Below are 27,131 nucleotides of genomic sequence, written 5' to 3'. Positions count from 1 at the left end.
CTCTGCCTCGAATACAGGGAATTCAAAATTGGGAGATGGCGTTGGATCATTATGTTCAATGGGTTTTAGAATCAACCTGCATAATGATTTTGGATAATAAAAACTTTTAGAATTTAAACAAGCAAATCATTATGCAGATGAAAAAGGATGCTTTTATTCTTATTTTTTTTATGGTTTTTTTGTGACGACTGATTTCATGCAAAAGCAAAAAGTGAAAACAAATGGAAAAACAAATGTTTAACAATGCATTAATTGAATGAAATATCATTGTATAAATGCTGCCAACAATGTCATCACTTCTCCCTTTGGCATGGGAGAAGGGTTTTGAACAAAGTGAACAAATTACGCTGACTTATGAATGACCGTAGGAACATCCACAGCGACCCAATTATGGCAGATCCCGCCAGGGATAACAAAGTTGTTCAAATCCTCTGCATCCTCTTCCAGAATAGCAGCAGCTTCCTCAGCTTGATCAGCATGGATGAAACCTCCACTCTTGAACAATCCTTTCTCATTGAATGCCCCAGAAGAATAGCCAATGTCAGCCCGGGATTTATTACCTTCAAGCTCAATCATCTTCCCTAAACCAGCAACTGCACCATGTTCAATGGCCAATTTTGCATCACGATAGGAAGCAAATGCAGGAGACTTCTTCTCAATTGGCTCAGCAATAGATAAAGCTTGGAAAGGAGTTCCAACTTCATCCTCAGCATCAATGTATGAGAAAGAAGACAAGTGGCTAACCAGGAGAGCCTTTTCTCCCCCTACTACAACCAGTTTCTTATTCTTGACGAATTTCAGCTTCTGGTGTAGGGTGGATGTCACGGCGCCAGCCTCGTGAATCCATGGTCTACCAAGGAGACAGCTATAAGATGGGTGGATATCCATAACCTGAAAGGTAACTTGGAAATCACTTGGTCCAATCTTGATTGGGAGATCAACTTCCCCAATCACGGTCTTACGCGACCCATCAAAAGCCTTCACAACAACACCACTCTGCCTCATGGGAGGCCCTTGATATGACAATCTCGAAAGAGTGGTCTTTGGAAATACATTCAGAGATGACCCAGTGTCCACCAGTACATTGGACACGGCGTCGGTCTTGCAATTCATGGAAATATGTAAAGCCATGTTGTGGTCTCTTCCTTCCTCAGGGAGATCAGCGTCACAGAAACTCAAAGTGTTGCAAGCAGTGATGTTTGCAACTATACTATCAAACTGTTCGATTGTGACATCATGATCAACATAGGCCAGGTCCAATACTTTCTGCAGAGCCTCCCTATGGGGTTCTGAATTCAGAAGCAAAGATAGCACGGAGATTTTGGACGGCGTTTGTAGAAGCTGGTCTACAACGTTGTACTCACTCTTCTTGATGAGCCTCAGCATCTCATCACACTCTTCATTCACAATGCCACTTGGGCCAACAGAAGAAGCAGGAGTCTTTTGTACAGAGGAGAGTTTGGCAATAGGTGCCGGATACGGAACATTCACTGCAGTCCCAACCGGACGCACAACAACATCAGCAACCTCAGCTCTAGCCTGAGGCTTAGGCGCTGAAAACACGCGACCACTACGGGTCAATCCGCTTACATCAGCAATATTAATAACAGAGGACGAAGGCAATGACACTTCTTTCCCATCTTCAACAGCAACTGGATTATATCGGAAGGGAATAGCTCTATCTGAAGCATAAAACACAGGGCCTGCAGGCTTGATGACCTGAGAAGGAGAGACCTTCGGCTTGCTACCATCATAACGGATGACAACAAGCTCAGGAATCTTGAACACAGGAGAAATCACATTTACTTCTGGTTCGTCTTCATCAACATTTCTATTCTGCAGAATCTCGATGGTACCGTCATCTAGCAGCTCTTGAAGCTCTCTACGCACTTGGCGGCAACCCAATCGGTTGACGGAACAGATACGACATTTGTCATGGTCGTGCTCCATATGACTGTAATCACACAGCAGACGATGCAACTCAACCAATGAATGTCGAATATGGCTCACATATTTGACCTTATATTTTCCAGGGCAACCCTGGACCATGTTAACCGACTTCCCATGCTCGGGCAATGGGTTCTTCGTAACATTGGGGCCTGAGTCCTCAAAGCTCAGAATGCCGCATCTCATAAGGTCTTGCACCTTAGTATTCAACGGATATCAGTTCTCGATATTGTGACCGGGAGCACCGGAATGATAAACTCAATGCTGGTCGGGATTGTACCACCACTGCGGGTTAGCAGGTACAGCCGGAGGATCCCTCGGGGTAATCAGTTTCCGCTCTATTAAAGAGGGATAAAGCTCAGCGTATGACATAGGATTGGGATCAAAAGTGATCTTCTTCCTATCATAATTCAAATTAGCCTGATTACTGTTGCCATGAGGCTGGTAAGCCTGTTGCTATGGACGATGTTGTTGTTGATACTAAGGTTGCTGCTGATTATGCTGATGTTGTTGATGTTGATAATTGTCCCTGAAGACAGGTGCTACACTAGCCACCTGGTGTTGCTGCTGGCATGACGCACAGGCTTCCTCTTATCAGAGGGTCTTCTAGATTTGGCATGGGATTGCACAGCATGTGCCTCCCCATCTTTCTTCCTAAACGCCCCATATCGTTTAGAAGAGCCTTCATCTTTAGATAACCGTCCTTCCCGGACACCTTCCTCCAATCGCATCCCCATGTTCACCATCTCGGTGAAATCAGAGGGAGCACTCGCAACCATCCGCTCGTAATAAAATGAACTAAGAGTCTTCAGAAAGATCTTAGTCATCTCCTTCTCTTCCAGCGGAGGAGTAATCTGAGCTGCCAGCTCTCGCCACCTCTGGGCGTACTCTTTAAATGTCTCTTTGTCCTTCTGAGACATAGCCCTGAGTTGATCACGGTCAGGGGCCATATCAACATTATATTTATATTGCTTGACGAAGGCTTCGCCAAGACCGTTGAAGGATCGGATGTTTGCGCTATCAAGGTTCATATACCAACGAAGAGCTGCACCAGACAAACTATCCTGAAAATAATGAATGAACAGCTGATCATTATCTGTTTGAGTAGACATTTTCCTGGCATACATAACCAGGTGACTGAGCGGGCAGGTGTTCCCCTTATACTTCTCAAAGTCTGGGACTTTGAATTTGATAGGTATCTTCACACCGGGAACCAAGCACAGTTCAGCAGCAGACTTGCCGAACAAATCTTTCCCTCGAAGGGTCTTCAATTCCTTGCGGAGTTCAAGAAATTGGTCATTCATCGCTTCCATCTTCTCATTAATATCTGGGTCCTCAGATGGCTCAGAATGATAGATGGTGTCGTCTACCCTGGGAATGGTATGCACGACATGAGGAGGCATCGCAAGGACCGGGCTAGATGCCGGCATAGAAGCAAATGTAGCAGCTGGAATATCTAGCATGAAACCTGGAGGCATACCCCACGGAAACCCGGCTGTGATGGCATTTGGCATGAAATGGGCACTAGCACCTGACACAGTCGAGGAGGCAATCTCCGATATAACAGTCCTCTGGGGAGGAGTTGCAGGCGGTGGAGACGGTTGATTCTGGGCAGCTAAGAACTGCTCCATCAGAGCACTCAGTCTGGCGACCTCTTCCTTCAGCTCTCGATTCTCTTGTTCAAGTTGATCCATCACTCTTGCAGAATTAGCTCGGGTGTAGTACCGATGAGTCAGCTTATCTTCAAAAAAAATGAAGAGCACAGAGTTAGGCCACAGACAAGAAGACCGGAACAACCTGCTTATGCCAATGATGCATGCAATGCTCGTGCATATGCTTTATTTTTATTTCAAGAAACCTTTAGGGTATCATTTGCAAATTTTGAAATTTAAAGCATTTAATCGCATATGGAAAATACCTCATCAAATATATAGTCGGGACAAAGAAGTACAGCATTGTTGATTATTACAAGGGAAAAGGAAAATGAACATCCTATGGATCCCTAGAAGCTCGAGATGCTGGAAGACAAGATGCACAAAGCCTTTTGATCTCTCTCTCATATGCTGCTTCCATATCCGCTTTCTCCTTCGCGAGTCGATCATACTTCCTCTTCCAGAATTTGGAAGACTGAGGAAGCAGAGAAGTCCAGGTATCATTCGGATCATCTATCACCTGATGCTCGAGGAATTCAATCAGAGCATCCTTCTCCTTAAGCTGTTGAAGCAACTCTTCCTTTTCACGGATCCAGGCACGTGAAAGGTCTTCTTCTCTCAACTCCTCTATGCCTTGGTTAGGGAGGGTTGAAGGCCCAGCCCCATCCAACGGTGTAGGTCTCGGATAATCATATGGCATAAGATACTCTGATGCTCTCTGTCTGACCCAAGAAGTATACGGCTCCAAAGCTATGCAGCTCTTCGGACCCAACTCATTCCTACCCTTCTTGTGAATCTTGCGCCAAGCGCGGACCATCCTGGCTTTCAGGCCATGGGGATCTTTACCTTCCTGAAAGAACACACCTTCTAACAGAATGTTATGAGGTTTATCCTTCAAGGGGAACCCAAGCTGACGACGTGCTAAGATAGGACTGTAGCTGATCCCACCACATGTACCAAGAAGAGGCACATTAGGGAATTCACCACAATAATCGATAATCTGAATTGTATCATACACGCGATCATACCAAGAGATATCGTCATTAGTGTGAGACATAAGTCTCGTAGACCACCGTAGACATCCCTTGTTCTCCTTGAAAGCAACCGTCTGCGGTAAGTGAGAAATAAACCACTTATACAACAGAGGCAAATAGCACACAATAACTCCTCCACCCTTTGCATTCCTCAGATGCAAAGAGAAATAGGCATCACCCAACATAGTAGGAACGGGATTAAGAACAGAAAAGATCCTAATGGCGTTCACATCCACAAATTTGTCGATGTTGGGGAACAATACCAAACCATAGATGAGCAGCACAAATATGGCCTCAAAGGCATCCTCACTCATGGCCTTCCCATAAACGATAGCTTGAGCGATGAGGAAATCAGAAGGAAGACCCTGAATTCCACCTTTGGTGGTCATATGAGCTTCAATCAGGGATTCATCTATGTGCAACAAGTCTGCGATCTCTCGAGAAGTCAGAATACTCTCTAAGCCACTGAACGGCACCCGATCCAGAATAGGAATACCCACAAGATGAGCATACTCCTCGAGCGTAGGCAACAACTGAATGTCCGGAAAAGGGAAGCAATGATATAGAGGATCATAGAACTGCGCCAAAGTACTCATCAACCCTTCGTCGACCTGAGTAGTCAACAGAGGCAGAAGCTTCCCATAACGAGCTTTGAAACCCAAGGGATCTAATACATAAGATGTCAGATTCCTTAACTCTTTCAGATCGGGCTGTCGAAAGCTGTACTTCTTTGTATGCCTTTTTGGTCTTTCCATGTCTGAAAATTTTGCAAACAAACCCTTTAAGTTCCTTGAAAAATTTTCTGATTTTTCTGATGACATGAATGCAGATGAATGCATGAATGTATGAATGCAACAATCACACTCAAGGATCAAGCAAAACACACCAGACAAAGGTCATGGGAAAGCTCATAGCATCCTTAATATCAATCATCCATTTTGGTGGATTATGGTTTTCACCTTATCGACACCCAAGTTCCATTGATATTAACGATACATGAATCGGCTCAATCATCCTTAATATCAATCATCCATTTTGGTGGATTATGGTTTTCACCTTATCAACACCTAAGTTCCATTGATATTAAGGATGTCTGAACGACTCAACCATGAATCTCGGGTTTGTTGAGGGTCACGAGCATGGAGTCTCGGTTAAGAACCACCCAAAGGGAGTGTACTAGGGTTTAAACCTGCCGAGCATGTTCTACAAGAGGTTCCCATAGTCATCATCCCATCTTTCGAATATTATCGGAGGAACGAATACTCGTATTCCAAAAATATTCTCAAGAGAGACTCTTATGAGTGTAGTATCGCGTAACAATCGCATCAGATCTTACATCTGAACGACCTCCGCACTACGTCCTAAAAATAGGCCAAGATGGGCTTGGTAAACTAAGGTCCTTGGCTTCTAAATCACATGATTGAAAGAATAATGCCTAACCACAAATAACTTGTGTGACATTATTAATCCAACATGACCTCCACCAAGTGAATGGACTCGCAAGTCAACTTGTTAAGGAATACTCCACACAAGTCGACAAGACTATGCCATTCTCCTATCCTAAAGTGCACTCGAGTTCGGGTATAGAACTCATCTCACAGAGATCACCAAGCAAACAAGCAATTGTATATCAAGCAATTCAATCATTACAATCAATACAGTAATCCCAAATTGTACAAAAATATGTTATATAATAGATAAACAAATATCATACAACAAGGGTGAAAAGTAGGCAAAACCCACCAAGGATCATATCCCCAGTGAAGTCGCCACTTTTCTGTAGCGGTGTATTCGTCACTTTACGATTTATTGACTAAATCAAAAGCAAAGCATACAAAGAATCGAGTCGCCACCGCACTTTTATTTATCTAAAGGAATGGCTAAAAAGCGAACAAAAGCCTAAGAAGTTTTTCACATAGAAAACTAATGAAAGGTCAGAGATCTGGGTAAGGGGTTAATTACGCAATGGGAGGTGTTAGGCACCTAAAACGTCCTAGGTACTCCTAGGGAGCCCTTTTCACAACTTGTTGTATGACATGTTATTTGTTTATGAAATATTTATTGTGCAAACATGGATTGAAGGGATGAGAAAAGAATATGCAGTTTTTATTATTTTTGTGTTTGATTGGATAAACCCGTTGCCTACGTGCCTTTCCATGGAAGGTAAGGATCAAAACGCCGTAGTTCGGCTAAAATATTTCCAAAATATGAGTGGATTCATTTTAAAACAAAAGCCCTAAGGTCTTTCGTTATCCATGGGAGAAAACTCAACCTTATACAAACAACAAGTCCACCATGTGAGAAAAGCTTCAACTTGCTAGTGAGGGGTTAACCCTATAATAAGAAGGGAAGTCTTACAATTCAATCACTAAGGACAAAAGGTGAGATTAACATCAACCAACTAGGATAAATCAAACCTATGGCTAATGTATGAAAACTTATCAAGAATGGACAATCAAAGGCCTAGAGCCTAGGTTTCTAATTTGAAAAGAAATGAAAAATGTTTGCACAATATCTTTCAGGTTTTGGTTTAACATGCACAGGGAGGTTTAAAGAAACAAAAGATGGGAGGGTGAGGAATTAAAACTTCTTAGATGTTCACCTCTTGAAATCATATATAGATGATTCAAATGATTCCTTTGGAAAACGCAACAAGGCAAATAAGCAAATGAACAAAGCAAATGGATATCGGATGCCAATCAATGGACTTATACCAATCTCCTAAAACAAAAGGAACAAATGATACCAGATGCCAATCAATGGACTTACACTAATCTCACAAAACAAAATGGATACCGGATGCCAATCAATGGACTTATACCAATCTCCTAAAAAAAAATGGATGCCGGAAGCCAATCAATGGACTTATACCAATCTCCCAAAACAAAAATGGAACATGGATACCAAATGCCAATCAATGGACTTATACTAGTCTCCCAAAACAAAATGAACAGTGGATACCAGATGCCAATCAATGGACTTATACTAGTCTCACAAAACAAAGAAACAAGGATACCAGAGGCCAATCAGTGGACTTATACTAGTTTCCTACCATATCATAGGAACAACTGCCAAATGATGGTCTTATGCTTTCCTCCTCCATGGACAAAACAAGATGCTATAAAGCAAAGTTTATGAAATGATATACAAATGATGATGATAAATGCACAAAGGCACACTCAAGCAAATATGCACAGATGAATCAAGTAAACAACAAACAAGTCAATTAGCACACACTATATACAATCAATTAGGCTCAAACAAGGTTAGGCTTTACAGCCAACTGGAATGGGGTAATTTGTGCTCTTAACCATAACATTGAGAGTTAGGGTGAAGCAGATGAAATGGAGATGAGGGGTGTGCCTCATAGCTCTTATCCCTGGTCAGTGAGAGCTTTGATCAATGGAAAGTGTGGGAGTTCAGAAAGTTGGAACTCTTCTCCACAAGTGAATGACTCTATAAGATCTTGAGTTATTATCCACAATGCATCAACACATTGTGTGAGCAAAGTGAATAACACACTGAGTAGTAGGAGATGGATTACACATCTCTTTTATCTACCAATTGCCTCATAAGAGGACTTTTCCTGCTTGGCACAAAGGGTAAACAATCACAAGCATTGCCTCTTAAGGAGGACTTCAGACAGGTGCCTACCAATAACAGTAGGTCTTCCAGACTACATGAAGATGAGAAATTATACCTAAGTGGTTAAGCAACCAAGCAAAGCAAAGTTCAAATGAACTTAAAGCAACTTATGTACCTGTGGAAACATCAAACAAATCAGTACACTACTCAGACAATCAAACAACAGTCAATAAGCAACCAACAATTCCAATGTACAAAATGTGTAAGCCAAAAGTCAAACTCAAATGAGTTAACATCAACCTACAAAACACACAAAGGTTAGTAATCAAAGGCAAACAACAATACTCAAGTCATGGAGCATCACCAATTATGTAACTTGGATGTTCAACCTGAAATCAAAGCTCAAAGATAAGCAACAAACCACTAGGTCAAAGCCTAGGGTCAAAGATGGAGAAAAAATTCAAAACAGAAGCTGAAATTTAACATGAATCAACTTCAAACACATCTTGAAACATTCCAAAAGGTCTCACATAAATATCATTAACCAAAAGCATTTCATGATCAATTGAAGTTCAAGGCAATTTTAAAGCTCAAATGTGATCAACCAGAATGAAAAATCTCAATTAAATCAGAAATGATTCAAATAATTCCAAGAAAATTCATGATCAACCACAACAACCATAACATGCATCACACAAAAAATCAAGACAATTGGAGATTATTTGGCATGGAAAACTCATCATACAAGTTGAACATCAAAAGGTGTGACACAAATTGTCACACCAACTTAGAACAATCATAAAAGAGAAATGGAAATTGATAAAAATACCAAATCCACACCAAAATGTCAAGCAATGTGTCTAGTCTCATCATGGAACATTTCAGAACCATTGGATAAGAATCAGGCATTTCACAAATGTATAAGCATGGCAAGGTATCAATAGGACACATGATCAAATACCCTAGCACAAAACAAAATCCAGCCAAGCACAATTTTGGAAAAAATGATCAAAAAATAATAGGCAGAGCAAGGATCACAATGCAAAAAATTGGGATGAATTTGGATGAGTTTTCAAATTGATATGATTTTTGCAAGATGAGAAAAAATAAGAAAATAACATGAAGCAATGCATAGAAATGCATGGAGGGAAATGAAAAAAAGCAATGAAGCATTTGAATAATTCACTGGCCAGGAATCGAATTAGGTTACAATTTGAAAGTTGGCGCGCCAAGTTCAAAACGACAACGTTTCAATACACAAACCCTAAAATGCGCGTTGTGCATGGCAATTGGAATCCGCAGGTAATCCATATGAACTTGCAACTAAATCCGCAGGAATTCTGGAAATCAGTATGAACATCATGAAGAACACGATGAAGATCATGAAGATCTTCATCCAACTTTTTCCAGATTTTTTCAAAAGTCCAGAAATGAAAATCAAGCATAGCATCGTGTAGATCTTTCATCATACATCAATAATCCACAAACATTTCATCAAGAAACAATCAAACATGCACGGATCAAAACAATCAAGAATCAACATCAAAACTTCAAACAAACAGAACTCCATGTACAATGCATTATTTTACTCGATTTAAAGCTCAGATTGCTCAGCATACTTAGATCTATCATAATATGGCAAAGAAAATCAAAAATGAGAGAGTTGATTTGTAACCTCTTGTAGAGTAGAACTGGTAATCGTGAGCTACAGGCCTTGGCAATGCTTTACAGTTTCTCTACAATGATTATTGAGGTGATTGGAAGAAAAATTGAAGCTCAATTGTACTTGCATTCAAGAAAATCTGAAATCACCATGGATATCCAAAGCTTCGAGCATGCCTCAATACTGCACCAATTCTCTTGATTCCACGTGCAAAGTTGCTCAATAACACTTCAGGATCAAGAATCCAGCCATGAAATGTGCTTTGATGTGAAGGAATTTGAAGAAATTTTGAGAGAAAAAATTTGAAGGTTTTGATCTAGATCTGAAAAATGAGTTGCTAATCTGAAAAACAGTTAGGGTTTATGCTTATATAGGTCATGCTAATCACTCTTTAATCATGCTTAAGCCAATGCTAATGGTAATTAACCAAAAATGAGGTGTAAGTGCAAATTGATTTTTCACCCTTATGCATGAAGTGCATGTATGAATAGTGCACGAATTTCCTTTTAATTTCACTTAAAATCTCATTTTAAAATCAATGGCAATGGCAAAATGTTCAAACAATGCACAAATTTTGAATTTTATGATTTCCCTCCAAAAAAACCAATGAATTACCAAATGATCATATGAATATAATTTGTGCAATGCAATCCATGATTTGGAAATTAGAGGTCAAGAGAAGAATTTATCAAGAAGAGCCACTCATTTTGGAGCTTTGGTTGAGAAGTTATGTCCATTTGAAGTTCCATCCATAGTTTGCCATGTTTTGATCATATCTCTTTAACCACACATGAGAAATTGATGATCTTAGACTTTTTGGAAATGGGAGAGAAAGATCTACAACTTTCATGTTCAACAAAAATTCATTTGAAGCTTTATTGATGATGTAATTTGAAGTTGAAGTTGGGTTCAAACCCTTCCATTTTTGGCAAATTCAAATTATAGGTCACTTGCTATTTTTGGAAAGTTTTGACCTGACTTTAAATTCTTCAATGTTGATGTTTGAAATGTCAAATGAGACTTGTTTAAACATGAATGAAGTATTTCCAATCACTTCCCACCTCCGAATCCACACTTGACTATGCAGTTGACTTTCTAGGCCTTCAATTGACTGGGAAATGTTCTGATGAGATTCAAGCCTCTACCACTTGGGATTTTGCTTCAAAATAACATCATAGCTCATATGAACTCTTGTGAATGATTGTGGGGTCCAAAATCTTAAGAATGGCCACCACCTATTACTCAATGACTGCCTTTGACTGCCTTAACCTGTTGATTGCTTCATCTAAAAGACCAAGGTTAGATGACATATTTTTGTACTTTTTCGTTAGTGATAAAAGAAAAGCAATGATATACAAATGCAATGAATGCTTGGTGATCAAGAATCACTCTAAAAAAGATGACCCACCCATAGGGAAGGAAGCAAGGTGTCCAATGATCCTTGAGGCAATGCAATGATATGGTATGATGCCGTGAGGGATCTTAGGGACAAAATTGGGGTCTTATAGATATGCCAATGCAATGACATGTTTATCAGTTCCAAAGGGTATTCTAACCCCTTGATTCCAGTCTCACATTTGATAAACGGTGTAAGAAGAAAACCCCGACTAGAATCAAGAAGAAGATATGAACCCCTGGGAATAGATAAACATGTGTTAAATGATATGAAGGCAAAATGATGTGATGCAATGCAGTGATATGCAAAACGATGTGATGCAGTGCAGTGACATGGGAATCAGGATTGCTGTATCCGCTTGAACATCTGTCAGGTTGCACTGTTTGAATAGAAAACCCACTGAAGAATATAATACAAGATCAAAGCTCTGCTCCAAAAAACCGGGTTGGTTGAAGGTTAAGGTTTCCTGAATTTAGCCCGCCCCTCACTGGTAGGTTCTAAGAACAGAAGTTTGTCAACTTCGGCCCTTCAGTCGAGAATAATACGTTTACCACTGAAGGTTTGGCATTATTACGGGATAAAAGACCTCCATTGACTCCCCTCAACAGGACATCCTAATAGCAAGTTCCCAGTCTCGGGGTCCTCGGATTGATCAGCGAGAATGCGCCCACCAGAGCTAACATAAACGCGTCTCGGAGGAGAGGCCTCGACTGAGTTCTCGGGAAATGGTCACCAGAGTCGACGATTTCTAGAGGAACATCTGTCGTTATGGAACACCCATAGGACAAAATATATCCAAAAGAAACCTCGTCTGGGTGTGGGTCTTCATGAACGACTTAACGTAGCAACACGCCACGCAAGCCTCATGACTATCCACTCTAAAACTTATGTGTACACTCAAGCCTGGGTAATGGGCTTATCTCTCATAGAACACCCCATCCCAACAAACAAACAAACCAACAGCAGAGCCAACAGATACAACAATGATATGTACACAATGCAATGAAGCAGGTAAATGCTGAAAAATAAATAACTATACAAAAGAATGAACACCCAATAAATAAACAACCTACAAAAGCTAGGAGGGACTCGCTCTGGGAAACCAGGGTCCCCAGCAGAGTCGCCAGCTGTCGCAGCCTGAAAAAGGAGATGCGAAAAAACAACTGGCGAGAAAGAAAAGACAGAAGAGTCGCCACCGTGCGTTATTTATCCCAAAGGAGGGAAAGGAAACGCTCGAAGTAAACCTGGAGAAAAAGGAAAGGAAAAGACAAGGTCTCGCAACCAAATCTTGGGTTCGGGAGTCGATTATGCGAAGGGAAGGTATTAGCACCCCTACGCATCCGTAGTACTCTACGGGATCCAAAAGAAAATGTTCTTGTCTAAAAGGTGTGGGTTTGTCTAATGTACTATTTACTAAAAGAGGGGTCAAAAGAAAATGACTCGCACGGATGTCGCATCCACTGCATACGTATCTCATCTGGATATGAGAATCAGAGTCTGCGTAGCTCGGCTGCCTACGGGCTAAAGAGGAGTGTGCTCGCTAAGACATCACGTCTTATGCCTACGTATCTCATCTGGAATGAGAATCAGAGCAAACCGTAGTTCAGCTAACTACGGGTTTGTTTTGGATGAACGACGTTACTACGCAATCTGCCGGATGCTCGACCTTTGGAGACTTACTCGCCTGTAGTAGAAGGAGTAAACGTGTTCTTAGGAGAAGAAAAATCAATGATTTTGTTTGGGTTTTAGGAATGCTCATGAAAAAAAGGAAGTCCTAGACGAAGGAACAGTGCTACCTTAATTGACATGCAAACGAGAGATTATACGAAGCCTAGCAATCCTATGTGGAGACGATCACACCATACAAAACAAACATGCATAAAGTAAAATGCCACCAAGGGGGCTCAAACCTACATGGGTAGGGCTTTAGTCAAGAGGGGTCATATCAACCTCGACAAACAAGCCATGGAATAGGTAATCAAATGGGCTCTTAACCACTGACATTGAACGTCAGGGTGAGCATATCAAAAGGGTAATGAGGATAAGACCTCATAGCTCTTAACCCTGGACAGGGTGAGCTCATGACAAGAAGTGGGGATTCAGAAAGGTGGAACCCTCTCCACTGACTGACCGGACAAAAGATCTTGGGCTTTTGTTCTGAAGCATCAGCACGTAGTGCGAGCATAGAGAACGACACACTGAATAACGGGGGATTGATTACTAATCCCTTTTATCCGTCAATTGCCTCTTCGTGGAGGTCTTTAGCACTGGTGCCTCTTCTTGGAGGTCTTTGAGGACAAAAGTAAACAAAGAAAATAAAACATTGCCTCCTATCGAGGTCTTCCAGCTAAGAAAGCGGTAAAATGCGGGAAAGATAAAGGGATCAAGAGGCCTACCACACGAATAAAGATCCGAAGTAATAACAGCTAAAGAAATAAGAAACCCAGAGATCTCTCGAGCTGGCACCATCAAAGAAAGCAAGTCAATACAGGTAATCGGAATAAATCTCCAAATGGTATCCCACAAATAAAGTGGAATCCCAAGCAAGTTATCCTTTCAGGAGTCATGTGAGCCCTCATAAAAAACTCAACAAACAGATTAGACTGACAAGATGGGGTGCAATCAAGAGTTGCCCCAAATCAAAATGTAACCACATGAATCATGCCATTAAAATTCACAAAAAGAGCTCACAAAAAGAAACCAAGTGTAGGAGGCCTAAACCTCTTGTCAAACACATGAATCAAAAGGGTATCAAAATTCAAAGTCAGGGGGCAAGGATCCACACATCAAGGCATGACATACATACTAAAACATGTGCCCACATGCAAAACCTAACGATACCCACTCTTCCAAATTCACCCATAATACCTCATACATTCAGAAATTTCAGGTTGAAAGTATAAAGTAGTGGAAATAGGGCATACCTGATTGGGGAGGATCGATTGAAATTGAATTGCACCATTGGCTTTTTAGAACAATCTTAGGGTTTATATGAGAGGGAATTGGTTCTTTGCAGATGAGTTCCCTTCAGTCTCTGGAGGTTGCTCTGAATTAGTTAGAATCTCTCTAGGCTTTTGTTCCAAGGAAACTTCAGAGTGTTTTCAGCTTTCACCAATTCTCCCTCTCTCCCTTTCTTTTTCCTTTACTGAAATTTCAGAATTTATAACCTGATTTTCGTGGCTTTGTGGGCTCAAATGAGAGAGGTCCAAGTCCAAGATTTTTCTGTATATATATATATATTATATATATATATATATATATATATATATATATATATAATATATATATATATATATATATATATATATATATATATATATATATTAATATATATATATATTATATATATATATATATTATATATATATATATATATATTATATATATATATATATTTATTTATTTTATTATTTATTTTATTTATTTTCTTTTATTTATTTTTTTATTATTTTTTTTTTTTCATTTTTTATTTTATTATTTTTTTTTTTTTTTTCATTTTTTTCTTTTCGTTTATTTATTTATTTATTTATTTTAATTTTTTATTTTTTATTTTCAAAACGCGTGGGCTTCGCCTAGCGAGCATGACAGTTCAAGAAGTTCCTTTGAGAGTAGGTGATTCTGGTGGCTTTTCTTGGGACTCGCTAGGCGACCCATTCTGCTCGCCTAGCGAGCATGACAGCTCATGACCAAACTTTTGCTCCTTCAAGATTAACGTTTTGACTGATGAATAGACCCCATTTGAACATGTTGGAAGTATCTCAAGCCATTCCCTTGTGTTGACTGATCACCCAGATAGGACCCACAAAGTGTCTTGGATGATATTCAAGCTTCTTGGATCTAATTCCGATTGACATGATGAAATGCAATATAAAATGTTAAATGACCTAAAAATGAATGCATGAATGAGGGGGGCAAATCTTGAGGTATTACACCATTACCTGGAAATTAATTTGGAAATCACTCAGACATATCTTAATTGGAAGGTTTACCTCACCAATGACGGTTTTACGGGAACCATTAAGCGCCTTGACAATCACGCCACTGTACCTCATTGGGGCGCCTTGATAAGAAAGTCTGGACAAGGTTGACTTTGGAAGTACGTTCAGTGATGACCCAATGTCAACTAGTACATTGGACAGAGCGTCCTCTTTACAATTCCTTGAAATGTGTAGCATAAAATTGTGAATTCTCCCTTCCTCAGGAAGCTCTTCATCATAAAAACTCAAATTATTGCAGGAAGTGATGTTGGCTACAATCAGGTGAAACTGATCCACAATAACGTCATTCTCGATATAAGCCTGCTCGAGCACTTTCTGCAATGCCTCCCTATGTGCCTCAGAGTTCATTAATAGTGACATCACGAAGATCTTTGACAGGGTTTGGAGTAACTGCTCCACCACATTAAACTCACTTCTCTTTATTAACTTCAGAACTTCATCATAATCATCAGCGTTCAGTTTGTTGGATTCACAAGAATGACACACAGGAGTGCTAACCGGATTCATCACTGGAATCTCTGCCTTCTTACTGGTTGCAGAATCTTCTACTTCCTTCGAGAAAACTGGACCAAACACACGACCACTATGGGTCACCTTTGCAATATCAACAATATTTACCATAGAGTCTGCAACTGGTAAAGGAACCTCTCGACCATTCTTAATCATCGTGGCGTTGTACTGATAAGGCACAACTTTATCGGATGTATACGGAACAGGGCCCGCTAACCATATTACCAACGGTGATGCCGATCTATTGTTGTTATTGCTGCTACTACTATCAAATTGAATAACTACCCGCTCAGGGGTGTTAACACTAACATGATTACATATACATCATTTACATCTCTCGACTAACAAATTTGGATAAGTCCTTCATCCATCAACCTCTGAATATCCCTCTTGACAATAACACATCCACGAAGGTTCACACTGCATTTAACACACCCATCATGGTCATGCTCATAGTCACTGGCCAAACAAATATGCTTATGAATTGCTACCAAAGATTGTCTGATATGGCGAACATCATAAACCTTGTACTCACCAGGACAACCATCTACCATGTTGACAGAAGCATTACCATGAGCAGGCAACAAATTAGCTTTCACATTAGGCGCTCGGTCCTCAAAGGACACCATCCTACTCTTCACAAACTTTTGTACCTCATACTTCAACGGATAGCAATTCTCTATGTCGTGGCCAGAGACTACCTGGTGAAAAGAGCAACGAAGTTCAGGTTTGAACCACCATGGAAGTGGCTCAAGAATTTGTGGAGGATTTCTGGGTTGGATGAGGTTCTTGAGAACCAAGGACGGGTATAATTCTGCATATGACATGGGAATAGGGTCAAAAGAGACCTTCTTCCTCTCAAAGCTTAGCTGGTTATTATTGTTGTTATTGTTGTAATTGGTTATTTGTTGTGGTTGTTATTGACGTTGTTGTTGTTGAATCAGAACTGATTGATTGTTGGAATTGTTGGAAAATACATGAATCACTGATGAAACTTGGTGTTGATGTTGACGAGGTTGAGAACTATTTCGGACATGAGGCCTCATCTGCCTCCCCACAGTTACTGAATTAGTTTCCCCCTCCTTCCTATTGGAGAAACTACCTTCATACATCTTGCTAGACGATGCTTATTCTTTAGACAAACGTACTTCACGGACTCCCTCTTCTAACCTCATCCCCATGTTTACCATTTTGGTAAAGTCATTGGGGGCACTGGTAATCATACGTTCGTAATAAAATGAACTCAGTGTCTTCAAGAATATCTTTGTCATTTCTTTTTCTTCCAATGGTGGACTAATCTTGGAAACATTCTCTCTCCACCTCTGGGCATACTCTTTGAGTGTCTCCTTATCTTTCTGAGACATAGACCTCAGCTAGTCTCTATTAGACGCCATATCAACGTTGTATTTGTACTGTTTAACAAAGGCTTCACCCAAGTCATTGAAAGTACAGACGCTTGCACTATCCAACCCCATATACCATCTCAAGGCAGCTTCAGTCAAACTGTCTTGGAAATAGTGAATCAGCAACTGATCATTATCAGATTGAGTAGACATATTTTTGGCGTACATCATAAGGTGGCTTAGCGGACAAGTGTTTCCCTTATACTTTTCAAAGTCCGGGACTTTGAACTTCATCGGGATTTTCACATTGGGCACTAGGCAGAGCTCATCAGCACATTTCCCAAACAAGTCCTTTCCTCTCAAAGTCTTTAACTCTTTACGTAGCTCGAGGCACTGATCCTTCATTTCGTCCATCTTTTCATACCTGTCTTGACCTTCAGACGGCTCAAAGTGGTAGATAGTGTCCTCAACACGAGGCAGAGTGTGAACAACTGAAGGTGGCATTGACATGACCGGGCTAGATGTCGGCATAGAAACAAAAGTGGGTGCATACCCTTCTGACATAAAATCGGACGGCATTCCCAAAGGGAATCCAGCAGGCATAGACTGACTGACAGCAGTAACCATAACAGTTGAGGTAGCAACCTTAGAAATGACAGTCCTCTGGGGAGGAGTTACAGGAGTTGGTGAAGTCTGGTTCTGGGCAACAATGACGGATTCCATAAATGATGTTAACCTGTAAATTTCATCATTCAGCTCTCTGTTCTCTTCTCTAGATGCTCCATGATCTTCAATTAATTAGCACGAGTGTTGTATCAGTGAGTCAACTTGGCTGAAGCACAGAAGAATAACCGATAAGACATCTGGATGAAGAAAACCTGCTCTATAAATGATGCATGAAATGCAATGTTTTTTTGTTTGTTAAATTTCAAGGAACATATGAAGTTCTATTTTCAAATATAATAACAATAATAACAATTTGATTGACCATAAAATTTCTTTTTATTCATAAAATTTGGAAGGATTACACTGAGTACAATTTCAGAAACCAAAGTACAAATACAAGAGAAAAGGAAACAAATCATCCTAAGGATCCCTTAGCAACGGTATCAGATGATCTGGATGTGGGTGCGTACTACCTTCGGATGCGTCGAATCTCGGAATCAAAGGATACCTTCATCTGAGTCTTCTCAAGGACAAGTTGATCAACAATCTTCTTCCAAGAACCGGAAGGCCGAGGCATACTAGAGGAAGGTAGGCCCTCTGGCTCTCTCTGTCTCTTCACTACTCGGTCTTCAAGAATCTCAATAAGTGCGTCCTCATCTTTCAACTCAAGCTGTAACTCTTTGTGCTTTCGGCTCAAAGCATGGAACCGCTCTTCCCACATATCTCTCTCTTGCTTCATCTAAGCGAGTGCGTCTTCCAACTCCTCTACATCTTTGTTAGGGAGAGTTTATGGCTCAGCCACAACCAAAGACATAGGTCTTTCACAAGCGTACGACATTTTCAGCTCAAAATCTCTCTCCTTCACCCAAATAGTGTGAGCTTCTAAAGCTACACAGTTGCAGAGACCAAGCTCGGATCTTCCTTTCCTATGCACGTTATGCCAAGCGTGTATCATCCTTTGCTTCAAATGTTGGGAATCTTTACCCTCTTGATAGAAAAAACCTTTTAACTGGGTGTTCTTAGGTTTACCTCTCAAGGGGAACCCAAGTTGACGACGAGCCAAAACAGGGTTGTAGTTGATTCCTCCTTGTGTACCAATGAGAGGCACATTAGAGAATTCACCATAACTGTCAATAATATCCACACTACTCAATGCAGAATCATACTAAACAATATCATAATTAGTGAGAGACATAAGTCTCTGAGACCACCATTGTTTATTCTCCAAGAAAGCAGACGTCTGAGGCAAGTGTGAAATAAACAACTTGTACAGAAGAGGAACACAACACACAATAGTCCCACCACCTTTATAATTCCTCAAATGCAAAGAGAAATATAGGTCACCTAACAGAGTAGGAACATGATTCCCAATTAAGAAAATTCTAATGGTGTTATCATCCACAAAATTATCAACATCAGGGAACAAAGCTAGACCATAGATGAGCAACATAAAGATGGCTTCAAAAGCATCCACACTACCGGCTTGAGCAAAGATAATAGCTTTTCCAATGAGGAACTCAGAAGTCAACCCCATAATTCCTCCTTTCCTCATCAAATGAGCATCAATCTTAGATTTCTTCAAACGAAGAGCTTCAACTATGATATGAGATCTGGGAATCTCCTTCAATCCACTAAGGGTACTTTGTCAGATACATGTATTCCTAAGAGATGGGCATACTCCTCTAACATAGGCACAAGCTGATAATCAGGAAAAGTGAAGCACCGATAAAGAGGATCATAGAACTGAACCAAAACTCTTAGAAGCCCTTCAACCACATTAGTAGATAACATAGACAAGAGCTTCCCATGACGTTGCTTGAAGTCCAAGGGATCTAATACAAAAGATGACAACTTCCTTAGCTCTTTTAAATCCGGACATCTGAAACTGTACTTCTTAGTATTCCTTCGTCCACAATCCATGGTCTAAAAATATTTGTAAATAAGACCTCAGTTCCTTGAAATTTATTTTTGTGTGATGAATGCCATGGTGTGCATGTATGCATGAATGTAATAATCACAAACAAAGGATCACACACAAGGCAAACACAAGCAAAGGTCAAGGGATGAATCAAGTCATTATCAAGATCAATCATCCATTTTGGTGGATTATGGTTTTCACCTTATCAACACCCAAGTTCCATTGATATTGACAAGACTTGATCAGATCAACCGAGAATCAAAGGGTTTGTTGTGAGTCACGAGCATGGAGTCAGGTTAAGAACCATCCTAAAGGAGTGTACTAAGGATAAAAACATGTAGATCATGTTCTAAGAAGTTCCCAGAGTCTTAATCCCATCTATCAGATATTTAAGGTTAGGATGACTAACTAATCAACCCATAATATTCTCAAGAGAAACTCGTCTGAGTGCAGTATCGCGTAACAACTATTATCAGGTCTACACCTGAACAGTCTCCACACTACGTTCTAAATAGGCCAAGTTGGGTTAAATGTTCTACGGTCCTCAGCTTCTCGGACCCCAAATTAGAGAAAGTAATGCCTAACCACAAATGACTTGTGTGACATTAGTAACTCCAAAAGGGTCTCCACTTAGTAGATGGGTCTCAAGCCAACTTGTTAAGGACTACTCCATATAAGTTGAACATGACTATGTCATCCTCCTATCTTAATTGGACTCAAGTTCGGGATAGAACTTATCTCACCACTCAGAGATCACCAAGCACAACAGACAATTTATATCATAGTAACAAATATATACAAACATCAAATATATAAATATATACACATATAAAGTAGACTAAACCCACTAAGGACTAGATCCCCAGCTGAGTCGGCACTTCATTTCTATAAAGGTAAATTCATGACCAACAAGCTATGGATAAGCTTAACGTCAGTAAAACCAGATTTGCCACCGCTCTTTTATTGTTTCCAAAGGAAAAAGGAAAAGTACGACAAAACCCAAAAGATAAGAAGTTTTCAAATCAAAAATAATAAAATGCCAGAGATTACAGGTAAGGGGCTTGGTTACATAGAGGGAAGGTGTTAGCACCCAAAGTGTCCTAGGTACTCCTAGGGAGTCGTTTTTTATGTGTGTATGTGTTTTAGGTATAAAAGATGTTTGAGAAAAAAAATAGAATGTGGGGATGAGAAAAGAATTCATTGATTATATTTTTGTGTTTGACAAGACCTCCAGACTTGTGCCTATGTACCAACATAAAAATGTGGGATCGCAACGTCATAGTTCGTGGTAAAAATTTCAAATTTGGTGAATTGCTTTTAATAAAAATTTAACTGAGAAGGGCACAAAAAGGGGCCAAAGGTTTGAATAGAGTTGCTAGTTCTTTTTGTCTTTTGAAATTTTAAGTAAATATGATTAAATTTATTTACAAGTTAGATTTAAGAAAAAGAGGTTCAAAAATTCAATGACATAAGGCCAAAGTTTCTATTTGAAATAAGGTCTAAGTTTGAAATCACATGCAAAGAAAGTTTTTGAAAAGGGGGAGAGATTTTGAAATTTAAGAAGTGGGAGAAGATGAAGAGACTAATCCTAAGCATAAAATTAAAAGTTAAGAGTTGAAATGATCTGATCAATGGATGCAATCCAACAAGCAAGTATGTCATATAGAAAACCCACTTTCCCTTTGGACTTTGAATCAAGCAATAATCGATAAGGCAATTAGCAATATCAGACATCATGAAGATCAAGGTCATTAAATAAAGATAGCCACATCCAAGCAAGCAAATCCCATAGCTAGAAGTCTTCTTTGCCTTCTCATGTATCAAATGAAATACTCCTTGATCAACTCAAAATAAAGCATTAAACACAAGATCAAAATAAAAGTTTGCACTAAGAAAATGTAACAGATGAGCTCAAACACATCCCAATACTTGTATCACATGAAGACTCGGTTCATAATAACTTGATTTCAGAATGTTGGCATTGGCCAAGTCCTTTTTGCACAAGGAATGTTGTCTAGTTCTAAGTCCAGAAGTTCAGATCAAGACCAACAATCCACCAAACATTTTTTAGGGTTTTTTGTTGTTTATTAGGTGTTTTAAGGTCCTAAGACCACAAACAAAAATCAAAATGCACAAACAAACATATATACAATCACAAGATATGGCTCAAATGAACAAAGTGAAAATGACATAAATATAAACAAGTTAAACGAAATATAAATGGCAATAAATGACAAATGACTAAAAATTAAATTGCATAAAGTAAATGACTTGAAAGTAAAGCAATATTAATAAGAGTTAGTCAAATGTTAGTCAAGATTAATTGAATGCTAGTTGTGTTTTTGCTTTTTTTTTTTAATTGATTAAGTCATTCTTTGGAGAACACTCAACCATCCATTCACAAGCATGGATCCTTGAACCAAGACAACTTCTATAGGAAGGAAAAAAGGCCAAGTTTCCACACAATATCATGAAGGATGGAAGACTTACAATCTCATTTACTAGAATGCTATGCCTTTAGGGTCAAATTTAGCTCTATGTTAAGCAATCGTAATTGGATTTATGTAGAAGTCACAACTATCTAAGGTCGGGCAATAAAAATTTAGGTGTTAATGCATGTTAGAGATTTGGTATAATGAACCAAACTCCTAAAACATACCACACACTATAAGAAAAGATCAATAGGGATTAACCTATCTCATCCATACTTGTATTGGTTCATCTAACACAAGGTCATCGATGAACCAATTAGCCTTAGGACATTTGAGATTTCATTGGTCAATGAAAAGAATGGAAAATAATAGGGATGAAGATGAAGGGGGAGGGGAATGAGAGAAAGACAAATTGCTCATGGGAGGAATTTTATCAAATTAAAATCATTCATTCATTTTGGGAGATGAAATGTACATTTCATTAATTCCCTAAATCCAAGAATTTTAATCCAACAAATGTCAAATCAACCTTGACCAAGGCCCAAACAAATAGTCAAACATCACAAGACCATAAAAATGGCTCAACATAATTTTTTACACAATTAATCAATTTAAAAATGCATTAAAATACAAATTAGTTTGGTCAAAACCTAGAACCTCTTCAAAACACCAAATAAATGTCCAAGAGATTCATCCTAGGTCAAACAAGGTCAAAAGACCTTAGACAATTTTTTTTTATCATTTTTGAAAAGTTAGAAGTATTTTTAAACAATTAAAAATATGCATAAAAACAGTTAATTCATGAAAAATATCAAAATTAATCGAAAAAATAATTTTAATTAAGAAAATGAAAGAGAAAAATATTTAAAGATTTTTGGTGAAAGTCCCATATTTTTTAGATTAAAAATGAAATTATTATGAATTAAAACAAAATAAAGGAATTAAATGAAAAATCAGAAAATACAAAAAAACAAGGGCCATCAGATCTCCCTCATTAATTGAGGTGGCATATCTGATGGCCAAAACACGCGCTCCATCATGTACCACAGTCAATGCATGTACACACATGGTAGCTGTCGCATCGCGCGAAAAACCGGCGGGAAAAGAAAGAAACAACAGAGCCGCCACCGTGCGTTATTTATCCCAAAAGAGGGAAAGGAAACGCTCAGAGTAAACCTAGGAAAGAACATGGTCTCGCGACCAAAGAGGATGGGTTCGGGAGTCGGTTATGCGAAGGGAAGGTGTTAGGCCCCCTACGCATCCGTAGTACTCTACGGGATCCACGCACAAAAGGAAGGAATATGGTTGCTATAACACTGCTCAAACTCACACACACTGGCTGAAAGAGACAAAAGAGACTGACTGAAACTGACTCGGCAGGATGTCGCATCCTGAGCCTACTTAGTCTATCAGGCATAGACATCAGAGTCGAAGTAGTTCGGACTGGGGAAACGACACATGCTCGCTAGGATATCGTATCCTATGCATACGTATCTTCTCGGACGAGAGAAGAATCAGAGCATTCGTAGCTCGGCTGACACACACACAAACAAACAAGACACAGGCAAACGTGGAGGCCGAATGCCAATCACTGGACTTACATCAGCATCCGAACCAGAAAACGCACACAGGAAACCAACTGCCAATCGATGGACTTACGTCGGACTCCAACCAGAGCACACACAAGGGTGGTTAAGACACAAAGGGTTGGAAAAGAAAAAAGGGCGAACAAACAAACTAAAAGGGAGACTAGAGCTCGAGCCTAATAGTTGCCAAACACACACAAGAAAGAAAAAAGGGCGCCCGGAGAGATCAGCTCAATCTCCTGCCTACATACTTCATCTGGTATGAAGATCAGGGCGATGTAGTTCCCCTACGCAGGGACAAAGATCTAGCCTAACCAGATAACAGAGGGAGACACAACTCTAGGGAGACTACGACTCGAGCCTAGATGTTGTCATGTAAAGTCAACCCTAAGTTAAGGTTTCTAGCTAAATGGCACAAGGGCCAACCTATCCTAGACAAGGCTTGCACAGGAAGCAAGGGTCTCGATTGCAACTAGGGCAAGAGAAAGGGGAGGTCTCAATCACAACGAGGGTGAGAGAAAAGAGTTAGTGTTAGTTGTTAGTCAAACTCGACAAGACATCGCATCTCGTGCCTACGTATCTCATCTGAACATGAGAATCAGAGTTGCCGTAGTTCGGCTACGGAGGGAAAAAAGACTCGATCGCAACGAGGGCGAGAGAAAGGGAAAGTCTCGATCGCAACGAGGGCGAGAGAAAGGAAAAGGCTCGATCGCAACGAGGGCGAGAGAAAGGATCGCAACGAGGGCGAAAGCAAGCAAGGATTAGTTGTTAGTTGTTAGTCAAACTCGGCAAGACATCGCGTCTCGTGCCTACGTATCTCATCTGAACATGAGAATCAGAGTTGCCGTAGTTCGGCTACGGAGGGAAAAAAGACTCGATCGCAACGAGGGCGAGAGAAAGGGAAAGTCTCGATCGCAACGAGGGCGAGAGAAAGGAAAAGGCTCGATCGCAACGAGGGCGAGAGAAAGGATCGCAACGAGGGCGAAAGCAAGCAAGGATTAGTTGTTAGTTGTTAGTCAAACTCGGCAAGACATCGCGTCTCGTGCCTACGTATCTCATCTGAACATGAGAATCAGAGTTGCCGTAGTTCGGCAGAAAAACCCTAAGCATGGCTCACACAGGAAGCAAGCCACATAAACTTGACTCGCACAGGAAGCAGGTCAAGCACACCCTACCTTGCACAAGGGCAAGTCTAAGCTACACCTAAAGAGGCAAAGCAAACAGGCAATCACAATCACAAGAAGCACACTCTATATGCATACAAGAGGCTCAAGCAAAAGGTTAGGCACTAGGGCCAACTGGAATAGGGTAAGTGTGCTCTTAACCTTGCCATTGAGAGGCTAAGGTGAAGCAGATGAAAAGATGAAGTGAGGATGAGACCTCACAGCTCTTATCCCTGGCCAGGGAGAGCTAATAGACAAATGAGCATGGGTCCAGAAAGTGGGAACCCTTCTATACTCGAAGACTCTGACACTGTACACTTTGTACAAGATCTTGGGTTTGTATCCCAATGCATCAACACACAGCAGTGTGAGCAGAGGGATGACACAACAAGAGTAGTGGGGGATAGATTGCATATCCCTACCTTCCACCAATTGCCTTTTTGAAGGACTTTCAATATGTACAGGGACAAGATTTAAACACACACAAGCATGGCCTCTTAAGGAGGACTTCAGACAGTTTGCCCGGTCAAATAACAGACCGGGTCTCCAGACTACATGAAGTAAAAGAGATTATACCTCAAGCAAGTTGCTAAAAAGCAAAGCAAAGCGAGTTCAGAGAACTTAAGCAACTAAAGTACCTGAAAAAGTCAAACTAATCAGTAAACAGTTCACAGTTAAAAGCAAAAGGAATGGGATTCACAAACAAAACAGATGATCAACTGTGCAAAGCAAGACTCAAACACATGAGTCACACCTACAAAACAAAGGTTAGCACATGGTAAACAAATCAAGTTCAAGCAAGTTTGAATGATCTTTGAGGCATTGGTGCTTAACCTGAAACATTAACTCAATTGTAAGTACAAAAGACCACTAGGACTAGCCTAGGGTCAAAGATGAAAGAAAAAGTCAAGGCAGCAAAGAAAAGTCAACCAAAACCAAAGTCAAACATTTGAGAAGCTATCACAATTGGGCCCACAATCAAATCATGCATCATTGTCATTTCATATACAAAAGAAAGCAAAGCATGGCAAAGGAAGCATACAAAAGAGTCAACAGAATGACTTCATTCAAAAGTCAACCCAAACATTTTCAAAAATCATCAAATAAATCACACTCAATCCTAACGTCTAACATGGTAGGCATGTAAAATTTCATGGCATTTGGATGAGAGGAAGGCAGTTAATGAAAATCAAGAAGTCAACATAATTTCAAGTAAGCACGATGAAAGTCAACAAACATGGGTCAACTACAAAAAATCATATCAAATTGAAAACAGAAGAGAAATGGATGGGATCAACACCAATGCAAAGCTCAAGATGTCTAGTTATCACATATGAAATTTCATGATCATATAATATGGTATGAGAATTTCCCAAATGATTTGGCAACATGTAGCACAAAAAGTCAACCATGGACTAGGCAGGGGAGAAAAATCTCAAATAAATGGAAAACAGCACAATTAATTCCAAGAAAATTCACACATGAACTAGACATGTAAGGGAGGGATCATGCAAAATTTGGGGTCATTTGGGGGCTAGGAAGCATGTGAAAAAAAATTGTGAAAATGCATATCATTCATGTAGCACCAAATGTAACACATAACTTCAAAAAATCATATCACACAAACCACAAATGATAAATGCACAAACTTTATATCAAAATGAAGGTGAATGTGTCTAGTTTTACCACAAACAATTTCAAAGGCATTGGATACAACATGACTATTTCACAAAAGGAATGGCACAATGTATCAATTTGGCATACATGTCAAGAAAATAATTATCAATTAAAATCCAGCCAATGGAAAATTAATTAAAAATCACAATCAAATACTAGACACTCTCATGAGTTTAATGCAAAAGATCCCACAATTTTTGGAGTTGAAATGAATTAAAAATGAATTGTTGAAGTTGAGTGATATTTGAAGCAAAAATGAACAAGTTGCATGGCATAAATGGTCAACATGGGAAGTCAGCGTGGCAAAAGCGTAATATTGCGCCTCACTAATTGAAGCTATGCGTTTTGGGCAAGGCAAAGGAAATGTTCCTATTGGCTGATGGCCAATGGAACAGTACATGCGCCAATCAACTCAAATTCTGGGTTTAACAAAACCCTAGGGCTTCTAACAGCATGGCCATGGCATTCAAACTCATGTTCATCATCATCCAGCAAATTCGAATGGTATGGCAAGCATCAGGGCAATAATATAACAATGTTCATGCAGCAACAAACAGCCAT

This window comes from Lathyrus oleraceus, chromosome 6 (assembly GCF_024323335.1).
Source record: "Lathyrus oleraceus cultivar Zhongwan6 chromosome 6, CAAS_Psat_ZW6_1.0, whole genome shotgun sequence".
NCBI lineage: Eukaryota > Viridiplantae > Streptophyta > Magnoliopsida > Fabales > Fabaceae > Lathyrus > Lathyrus oleraceus.
Note: the sequence above shows the minus strand (reverse complement) of the source record.